This window comes from Nicotiana tabacum, chromosome 2, assembly GCF_000715075.1.
Source record: "Nicotiana tabacum cultivar K326 chromosome 2, ASM71507v2, whole genome shotgun sequence".
NCBI classification, from domain to species: domain Eukaryota; kingdom Viridiplantae; phylum Streptophyta; class Magnoliopsida; order Solanales; family Solanaceae; genus Nicotiana; species Nicotiana tabacum.
In genome coordinates, this window is record NC_134081.1 from 128,797,170 (window position 1) to 128,804,532 (window position 7,363).

The following is a 7,363-nucleotide window of genomic DNA, read 5'->3' on the forward strand; positions in this document are numbered from 1 at the left end:
ATTCCACGCATGGCACCTCGCCCCATGCGGCGCGCTTGTGCCATATTTACTGAGTTATTTTTCTTATTTCGGCTAGGAAAGGGTGATTTTGTCTGGGCCCGACCCTACTTGGTATAAATACATGCAAATATGTTATTTTCTTGACATTTTACATACCTTGGACCTAAGGACTCTAGGGAGGAGTTGGAAGAACACAAGCACAAGGATTTCATCATTCCTTCCTCACTCAAGACCCGAGTTTGGATCAAATTTATGTTTTTATCCTTTAATTATATTTGTGATGAATTTCTCCATGTCTATAGATTAGTTCTATCTAGGGTTTGATGGATTTGGTGTATTGATGATTGTTTGTGGATTATGACTCTAGTGTTTTGCATTGAATCGTTTGGAAGATTTAATTGTTGCATCTATGTTCACTAGTTCATGTCATCGAGAGAGGCATAACTTGTGATATTTTTGCATTATATTGTTGGTTGAGTTCATAGATTCTTCTAAGTAATTGAAAGAGGTTAGTTGAATTAAACCTAGTTAGGAGAATAGCTGAAAAAGGTTTTCCTAAAGACCAATCCACTATGCATTCTTGCATATCTTCACGTGCTTAAATTGGTTCATCTCGTGCGGTTAAGACTTAATCGAGAGAGGAGTTTTTGCTGAATGTTTGAACTAATAATTGAGTGAATTCGAGAGACTCACTTGAACATTAGAAGTGAATTATCTAGAGTTAGATCCCGAACAATTATCTTGCACCTATCCTGTCTAAACCTTATCTTTTCCCACTGATAACCTTAGTTTCTTATCCCTTGATACGATAGTCACTAGTCAATATCTTAAGATAATTAGTTAATTTTAGTTATTAATCTTATAAATCTCAACTGTTGATTCTCTTGGATAGCAATCAAGCTAGAAACTATGAGAATACTGTTTAAATCCAACCATTATGGATACGATATTGTACTATACTATCGTTGATTAGCGAGCATAATTTAAGTGTGTGTTTTGCGCTTGTCAAATTTTGGCGTTGTTGTCGGGGATTGGCAATCAATAGTGTTTGAAATAGTTTGCAGTGCTAATTCAGGAATTGTTTCTTTTCTTTTTGTTTTTTCCCTTTTTACGATTGGTGTTCATTGGTTGTGCGCAGGTTACAGGTTAGCATACAAGCTAGAGTTATAAACAACACTGCGACACCTGAGGAAGGAAAGAGATCTCACCGAGAAGTTAGAAAAGGTTGGGCAACCCTCAACCCAAGAAACTATGGATGGAAATGGTGATGGTAATGTAGATTTGGCTGCAAGAGAGGCAATCCAACAATGAGAAAAAGCTACACGGGAGTTTGAGGAGGAAGCTATTAGAGTTGCAGAGAATGTCTATAAAGAAGAGAGGGGTCACAAAATCAATCAACATCAACCCTTGGCTGACAACCAGTTCGGAAATATAGATCCCATGCCTTGGAGACCACTAGGCGATTATGCTAGATCGGTCTACAATTAAGGATCATCAAGTGGTAGACCACCTCCAATTGTAGCAAACAATTTAGAGATGAAGCAAGGGTTGCTTCAAACCATTCAAAATTGTTGTGTCTTCATAGGGAAGATGAACGAAAATCAAAACTCATATCCAATGGATATCTAGGAGATTATGAAATCCTTTCAATACAATGGGATATCACAAGGTGTAGTGTACTTAAGGGCATTCCCTTTTTCATGTAAAGATGATGCGCAGAAGTGGCTTTGAAGCTTGCCCAGTGGATCGATTAGAACCTGGGAGGAGATGACTAAAAAATTCCTTGATAAATATTTCTCGTCATCTAAGACGGGCAAGATTAGAAGAGAAATCAATAACTTCTGCCAGAAACAGACTGAAATGGATTTTGAAGCATGAGAGAGGTTTATGGAGATAGGTAGAAAGTGTCAACATAGCGGAATTAAACTCTAGAACATTGAGGAATGCAGTTTGAGGCCCTTTGACGAGGAAAACTCTAGAGGAGATACTTACAATTCTTGATGAGTTATCTGAAGATGCCAATCAATGGCCCTCTGAGAATGCTGAAAGAAGAAAATCAACTGGTGTACACAAAGTTGATGCTAATACATATGTGCAGGTACAACATGATGTTGTGGCTAACGAAATACGAAAGTTGAACTTAGTTAGGATACAAAATGAGCCTCACGTAGCTTGTGATACATGTGGAAGAGGACACCCTACTCATGAGTGTCAAGTCTCAACTCAGGGAATGAATGCTGTGGAAAATTTTGATTTTAATGCAATTGGTCAGAGGCACCCTGGTTTTTCATGGAGTTCACCTGGGGTACTACGAATGCATGGCAACAGAAATACCCTAGACCCCAGGTACAAAGAGCTCTAGTCTTCCAAAATCAGCAGATACAATAATATCAGCCTCCACAATCTAATCAGTCCAGTATGGAAGATCTAATTAAGGCTTTTATTATCAAGACAGAGGAGAGGCCTGAAACTGATAGCTCAGTTATACGGGAACATGGAGCAGCTATCAAAGAACTGGGCACGGGTTTTCAAAACCTGGAAACACAGGTTGGGCAGCTAGCTACTCTATTATTTGAGAGGATTCCATGAACTCTCCTGATACAGAAAGAAATCCCAATGAAATAGTGAATGCTATAATTTTGAGAAGTGGGCAAGGGTTGAAAGATCTCACCCCAATCCAAAATGATGTGAGACTTGAAAAAGAAAGTGGGGAGAAGCTGAAGAGAGATGTTGATAAGAAGAAGAAAGGCCATATGAAAGCCGAGAAGAACAAGAAGGAAGAATACTCGAGAAGGGAGGACCGTAAGGAGAGCGATCATATGTCTTTTATGCCTTTCCCTCAAAAGAAAATTAGAAAAAAGTTAGACAAGCAGTTTGGGTGATTTCTGGTTGTGCTGAAACAGGTTCATGAGAACTTACCATTCACAGAAGTATTCTCACACATGCCTACTTCTGCCAAATTCTTGAAAGCGATCATTACGAAGAAGGGGAAAATCGAGGCGACCTCAGTGGTCAAGCTCATAAAGCATTGTAGAGCAATATTGAAAAATAAACTCCCACAAAAGTGTAGAGATCTAGGGAGATTTACTATACCTTACACTTTAGGAACTACTAATTTTGATAAATCCTTATGTGATTCTTGGTGCCTCAATTAACTTAATGCCTCTATCTATCTACAGGAAACTGGGGAAGATGATTGGAGAGATAAGGTCTGCACCCATATCTTTGTAGCTGGCAGACCAAATGACTACAATACCCGAGGGGATAGTGGAAGATGTGTTAGCTCGGGTGGATAAGTTTATATTTCTTATGGATTTTATAGTGGGAAATATGGAGGAAACAAGGAAGTCCCCCTCATCCTAGAAAGACCATTCATAGTGGCAGGTGGAGATATATTAGATATACAGGAGTGAAAACTCATGCTTAGAGTGGGTGAGGAGACTGTGACTTTTAAGATGGATGTAACAAAGAGGGCACAAAAGGACAAACTAGTTACGAGAGTTGAGTTGAAAGTAAAGGGCTCGAAAGAGAGGGCTGCGGTGAGCGAGAAAGATAAGTGTGGGGTGTACCCAAAGAAGGCCGAGAAGAAGTTGTTTGCGTGGATGTGTGCATTAGTTTGGGCGCGAGGAATGGAGCCTGACTTCAACTCATATAAGCCTTTTACCTCTCGTGAGCACTTGAATATTGTATGAACTTTGTAATCTTGTTTCTTTGGTAACCACATTACAAGCCTTACACATTTGTTTGAATTGACCATCTATTTGAACCTTTTACCTCTCATGAGCACTTGAATATTGTATGAACTTTGTAAAAGTTAAAGTGTGGGGTGGTGGTTTGGATTTTAAGTGGAACTATTGAAATAAGGAGAAAGGTGCATTATTTTGTAAAAGTAAGAACCACTTGAATTGAAAAAGAAAAATAGTTCTATTGTTGTTAAAAATATTCCTTGATAGTGGTAATTTTTGATGTATGTGTGCTTAAAGAAGTTGGGAGTTGATGTATATTGATGTGAAGCGAGAGTTATGGTCTACAATCAAGGATCATCAAGTGGTAGACCACCTCCAATTGTAGCAAACAATTTCGAGATGAAGCAAGGGTTGCTTCAAACCATTCAGAATTATTGTGTCTTTATTGGGAAGATGAATGAAAATCCAAACTCACATCTAATGGATTCGAGGAGATTATGAACTCCTTTCAATACAATGGGATATCACAAGGTGTAGTGTACTTAAGGGCATTCCCCTTTTCACATAAAGATGATGCTAAGGAGTGGCTTCGAAGCTTGCCCAGTGGATCGATTAGAACCTGGGAGGAGATGACTAAACATGTTTTGATAAATAGTTCTCCTCATCTAAGACAGGCAATATTAGAAGCGAAATCAATAAATTCTACCAGAAACAGGTTGAAATGGTTTTTGAAGCATGGGAGAGGATTATGGAGATAGTTAGAAAGTGTCAACATAGCGGAATTGAACTCTAGAAGCAACTCTAGGAGTATTGGGAAGGATTGACATTGGCCTCGCGTAGAACATTGGGGAATGCAGTTCGGGGCCCTTTGATGAGGAAAACTCTAGAGGAGATACTTACAATTCTTGATGAGTTATCTAAAGATGCCAATCAGTAGCCCTCTCAGAGTGCTGAGAGAAGAAAATCAACTGGTGTTCACAAAGTTGATGATAATACATATGTGCAGATACAACATGATGTTGTTGCTAACGAAATACGAAAGTTGACCTTAGCCAGGATACAAAATGAGCCTCACGCAGCTTGTGATATATATGGAAGAGGACACCCTACTCATGAGTGTCAAGTCTCAACTCAGGAAGTGAATGCTGTGGAAAATTTTGATTTTAATGCAATGGGTCAGAGGCGCCCCGGTTTTTCATGGAGTTCAACTGGGGTTACTGCGAATGCATGGCAACAAAAATACCTAGACCCCAGGTACAAGGAGCTCTAGTCTTCCAAAATAAGCAGAGACAATAATATCAGCCTCCACAATCTAATCAGTCCAGTATGGAAAATCTAATTAAGGCTTTTATTATCAAGAAAGAGGAGAGGCCTAAAACTTATAGTTCAGTTATGCGGGGACATGGAGAAGCTATCAAAGAACTGGGCACGGGTTTTTAGAACCTGGAAACACAGGTTGGGGAGCTAGCTACTCTATTGTTTGAGAGGATTCCATGAACTCTCCTGATACAGAAAGAAATCCCAAAGAAATAGTGAATTCTATAATTTTGAGAAGTGGGCAAGGGTTGAAAGATCTCACCCCAATCCAAAATGATGTGAGACTTGAAAAAGAAAGTGGGGAGAAGATGAAGAGTGATGTTGATAAGAAGAAGAAAGGCCATATGAAAGCCAAGAAGAACAAGAAGGAAGAAAACTCGATAAGGGAGGACCGTAAGGAGAGCGAGCATATGTCTGCTATGCCTTTCCCCCCAAATAAAATTAGAGAAAAGCTAGACAAGCAGTTTGGGTGATTTCTGGTTGTGCTGAAACAGGTTCATGAGAACTTACCATTCACAGAAGTGTTCTAACACATGCCTACTTCTGCCAAATTCTTGAAAGAGATCATTACGAAGAAGGGGATAATAGAGGAGACCTCAGTGGTCAAGCTCACAGAGCATTGTAGAGCAATATTTCTAAATATACTCCCACAAAAGTATGGAGATCTAGGGAAATTTACAATACCTTACTCTTTAGGAAATACTAATTTTGATAACTCCTTATGTGATTCTGGTGCCTCAAATAAAACTATTCCTCTATCTATCTACAGGAAACTGGAGAAGAAGATTGGAGAGATAAGGTCTGCACCCATATCTTTGTAGCTGGCAGACCAAATGACTACAATACCTGAGGGTATAGTGGAAGATGTGTTAGTTCGGGTGGATAAATTAGTATTTCCTGTGGATTTTATAGTGGGAAATATTGAGGAAACAAGGAGGTCCCCCTCATCCTAGAAAGACCATTCTTAGTGACATGTGGAGCTATATTAGATATACACGAGTGAAAACTCATGCTTAGAGTGGGTGGGGAGACTGTGACTTTTAAGAAGGATGTAGCAAAGGGGGCACAAAAGTACAAACTAGTTGCGAGTGTCGAGTGAAAAGTAAAGGGCTCGAAAGAGAAGGCTGCGGTGAGCGAGAAGGACAAATGTAGGGTGTACCCAAAGAAGGCCGAGAAGAAGTTGTTTGCATGGATGTGTGCATTAGTTTGGGCGTGATAAATGGAGCCTGACTTTGACTCATATAAGCCTTTTACCTCTCGTAAGCACTTGAACATTGTATGAACTTTATAATCTTGTTTCTTTGGCAACCACATTACAAGCCTTACACATTTGTTTGAATTGACCATCTATTTGAACCTTTTACCTCTCGTGAGCACTTGAATATTGTATGAACTCTGTAAATGTTAAAGTGTGGGGTGGTGGTTTGGCTTTTTAGTGGAACTATTGAAATAATGAGAAAGGTGTATTAATTTGTAAAAGTAATAACCACTTGAATTGAAAAAGAAAAGGAAAAAAGAAAAGTAGTGTATTGTTGTTAAAAATATTCCTTGATAGTGGTAATTTTTGATGTATTTGTGCTTAAAGAAGTTGGGAGTTGATTAATATAGATGTGAAGCTGGAGTTATGGTTGACATAAGTGTGGGGTTTTGCACGGTTAACTGTATGTATTAAAGTTCTTAGGGAGGTGTAGTCACTCTTATATCCAAATGTATCCTACCCATCCCGCAGCATACATTAGAACCAAATAATGTCCTACTTGATCCTTGACTGAATGAGCTCAATTAGTAGAGTAGTACACTACGGGCAACCCTATGGTACATCTTTTGTGGCATATGAATGTTGTTTCTCAGAGTGAGTGAATTCTTTCTATATTCAGATCAGAATTGTGAAAAGTAGTTCTATTGTTGTTAAAAATATTCCTTGATAGTGGTAATTTTTGATGTATTTGTGCTTAAAGAAGTTGGGAGTTGATGTATATTGATGTGAAGCTGGAGTTATGGTTGACATATGAAGGATAATCAAGTGGTAGAGCACCTCCAATTGTAGCAAACAATTTCGAGATGAAGCAAGGGTTGCTTCAAACCATTCAGAATTGTTGTGTCTTCATAGGGAAGATGAGCGAAAATCCAAACTCACATCTAATGGACTTCGAGGAGATTATGAACTCCATTCAATACAATGGGATATCACAAGGTGTAGTGTACTTAAGGGCATTCCCCTTTTCACGTAAAGATGATGCGAAGGAGTGGCTTCGAAGCTTGCCAGTGGATCAATTAGAACCTGGGAAGAGATGACTAAAAAATTCCTTGATAAATAGTTCTCGTCATCTAAGACGAGAAAGATTAGAAGAGAAATCAAT

General features: G+C 38.9%; 1 non-coding gene across 1 annotated transcript; it reads right to left on the reverse strand.

Moving 5' to 3' along the window:
- Window positions 1-4,362: 4,362 nt before the first annotated feature.
- On the reverse strand, window positions 4,363-4,469 carry LOC142174273 (small nucleolar RNA R71). Its single transcript, XR_012703572.1, has one exon. It is a non-coding gene; the product is annotated as a small nucleolar RNA R71 (small nucleolar RNA).
- Between the last annotated feature and the right edge of the window lie 2,894 nt (window positions 4,470-7,363).